Here is a 3397-nt window from a genome sequence, read left to right on the forward strand (position 1 = left end):
CCATCAGTTGACTTTAAGTAAAGGAGATTATCCTCAATCATGTAGGTGGGCCTCATCCAATCAGCTGAGAGACCTTAAGAGCACAACTGAGATTTTTCTGAAGAAGGAAATCTGCCTATGGATTGCAGTATCAGCTCCTGCCCAAGATTTTCTAGCCTGTTAGCATGCCCAAACTTGGCTTCCAAAACTGTATAAGCCAATTCCTTGATAAATAGAAGGATGGGTAGATAGATAGAGATAGATAGATAGAGATATCATAGGAGATATATATGTATGTGTGATATCTCATATATATATATATATACACACAGATATAAGATACTTGTGTGTATATGATATATGTGCTATATATATCTCCTACTGGTTCTGCTTCTCTAGTAGAATCCTTACTTAAACAGTGATTAAAGCTTCAGTGCCATGGACAGACTGACTGTCCAGAACTAAAACAAAAGAGAGCAAACATCAGGGTCCAAAGACAAACCAGTACGGAGGGACTGAGTCAGAGATGAAATCCAGAGAACTCAGAAGAGAGACAGAGTGGGGCCAACGCCCCACAAGATCATTTGCAATCACAGAATGATGGGAGAAAGACAAGAATGGGGCCTTACAGGAATAAAGCAAAAACCTGCCATAATCAACTGCTTAGGGATATTAGGTAACTACTAGATGGGCTTTGCAATTATCCAATTTGTCTCCATAAAGGAAACTCTGGGAGGCAGCCACTTGGGTTTGGGTCTCTGAATAGTATCCCAAAGGTTAGAGGTATACTGAGCTGTTGATTTACTACGGATGTAAATCTGTGGTTTCAGACACTACCGTGAACTTTACACTGATGATTTTATTTAACCATCACAATAACTCTGTGAAAGAGGTGTTATTTTTACCCCCATTTTTCAGATAAGGAAACAGCTTCAGAGATCAAGTAGTTTGCTCTACATCAACAACTAGTAAAAGAACAGGACTGGGGTCCAGGCATTTTGATAACCAAATCCCTCCTGTTTATATTCTACTGTCTCCTCTATTTTATTTGTGTGATTAGTGTCATCCTGAATTGTCATAAATATCTTGTCTGCCTTTTGTTACTAAACTACAATCTCCCTAAGGGCAGAGATCTAGTCTGAATTCACCCCTATGCCTACACTCTCAGGACTACATTCCATTCTAAGCAGCCCTCTAGGCCCGCCCCTTCATTCTCTTAGTCACCCCATTGGCTGGCTTGATTCTGTGGAGTAATACCATTATGATGATTTGAGTGACTTCATATTACTGGCTTCTCTTCAGAGTTGTCAAGCCAGCAGAGGATCTTGGTTCAAAGGCCAGAGAAAAGACAGATAATTAGACTTAACTCTCCCTTTTCTTCATATAACGAGAGAGTTAAAATATTTAGATAATGAATAAAGTTGCAATGTTCTTTCTTCTTTTCATTTTTGTATTTTTAATGGAAAGTCCACTTCATTTGAACATGATTTATTCAGGTGAGTAAAAGTTAACTGAACAACTGGTAGGCTTAAAAAGTTACATTAGCCACAGGGGAAGTAAAATTGTATACAAGGGTAATTATTTTTCACTGTTAGAGGTTTTAAAGACAGTTAACCATCTCAAATATTTTGCAGCACCCATAAAATTGAATCAATCATCAGCCAAACCAAATGAAAACAATAGCGGTCATCAACAGAGCGGATTTCCATCAAAGTACTCAGGTAACTCAATACAATATTCACATTCGGTGAGATTACAGTTATTTCAAAAGAAAATGTGGACTAGGCTTCTTTCACATACTATATGATTCTGTCTTTGCCTGTGTATTGGCTATCAGCACCGTCTATAAAATACAATAAATTAGATAATCATTTGCTCATAAATTAAGTACTATAATCTTCTATGTCTTTAAGATGAATATTCTCTTTAAGGATTGTTGCTTTATTTTCTTTGACTATTTTTGCTTGGCACACACAAAATCCTCCTTCTTAAGCAGATCATATGAACATGGCTGTATGACTTTAATTGTAATTTGAGGCACTTGTTTTGGTGATAAAGGGTATTAGTCCAGACACATAATTTACAAGGATACAGCTTTCTTTAAAGCTAGTTTCTTTAAAGCAAGTTTCTTTAAAGTCTCTGGTTTTACTTTGGGTTTTATTGTTCAAATGCTAGTGGGAATTCTGTTTATCTCAAATGAGGAGCCAACACCTGAAAAGCTATAGTAAGAAAATGAATATTTGTTGGAGACATATGTTGCATATAATGCAACATGTATGCAAAAATGATTCAATTTCTTACAAAGTGACGAATAGCTGTATAGCAGAATAATTTATAATATATTATATATAAATATATAATATCATTTATGTTAGTCTTAGTTCCTCCCTGGCACTGACTTTCTTATCTTCTGATAAAGAGGCTTCCTAACCTGTACTACAGCAAGGCAGATGAGAAACCAAATGGAATCTTCTTTTTTTTTCTTTAAAGTATAGCTGATTTAAAATATTGTGTTAGTTTCAAGTATACAGTATAGTCATTCAGTTTTTTTGCAGATTATATTCCATTATAGGCTATTATGAGATTAAAAATATGGAATACTTCACAACTTGCATATTATCCTTAGGCAGGATCCATGGTAATCTCTATATCAAAATGGAGTCTTATTAATGTTCCATGTTAATGACAGCACACATTCAATGTGAATAGTTTCTCATAATTTTGTAAATACAGTAAATTATTATGCTGGATATGGAGTACATTACATTAATTTTATTAACATTCAGCATTTTGGCTATGGAAAAAGCACATTTTCAGCTTCTTGTATAATTCCAAGTTATGTCCTTATCTCCCTAAACCTATCTCTACTCAGTCCCCTCCCTCTTAACTCCTTCCACAGCTGTGTAACTGCTAGTCCTGACTCCAGTCTTTCCACACAATTCTTGGAACTTGAGGGCCTGGGAAGGTGTGTGAGGGCCCACAGCCATTGTCAGGGACCTTTTGCTGCACAGCCTTTTTATTCAAATTAGAGAAAGGCACCCCCTCAGGACAGACGGATGTGGAAATGAAGTCTCTCTGGGGTAACAAATTGGTAAAGCTCCCTCTGGCTGGACATAGGAGAAATGCAAATCCTCTCTGGGTTTGCATAGCCTGTGGGCTCATGACACAGCAAATGGAATCCGAGGCTGATCTTCTGGCCTTCCTGCCGGCTCTCACCCACCAGGGTCCTCTGTGCAACACAGAGATTACATAGTCAGACACTGCAGTCCTGTGCACTTCTGCAAGTTTTTCCTTCAGTCTTGGCTTTCTCTCCTGGAACCTATTAGACCACTTGAGATGACTCATTGGAAAAGACTCTGATGCTGGGAGGGATTGGGGGCAGGAGGAGAAGGGGACGACAGAGGATGAGATGGCTGGA

The 3397-nt window shown here is 37.8% G+C and overlaps 1 long non-coding RNA gene across 1 annotated transcript in view; it reads left to right on the top strand.

The window, feature by feature from the left end:
• The first annotated feature begins 1232 nt into the window (after positions 1 to 1232).
• Positions 1233 to 3397, top strand: part of LOC104997931 — a 4247-nt gene continuing 2082 nt past the window's right edge. The window contains exons 1-2 of the long non-coding RNA XR_826381.1: positions 1233 to 1475; positions 1614 to 1700. This is a non-coding gene — a long non-coding RNA (uncharacterized LOC104997931). The remainder of the gene's footprint in view (positions 1476 to 1613; positions 1701 to 3397) is intronic.

The sequence above is a fragment of the Bison bison genome, unplaced genomic scaffold (genome assembly GCF_000754665.1).
Source record: "Bison bison bison isolate TAMUID 2011002044 unplaced genomic scaffold, Bison_UMD1.0 scf7180017852669, whole genome shotgun sequence".
In the NCBI taxonomy this organism is placed as follows: Eukaryota; Metazoa; Chordata; class Mammalia; order Artiodactyla; family Bovidae; genus Bison; species Bison bison.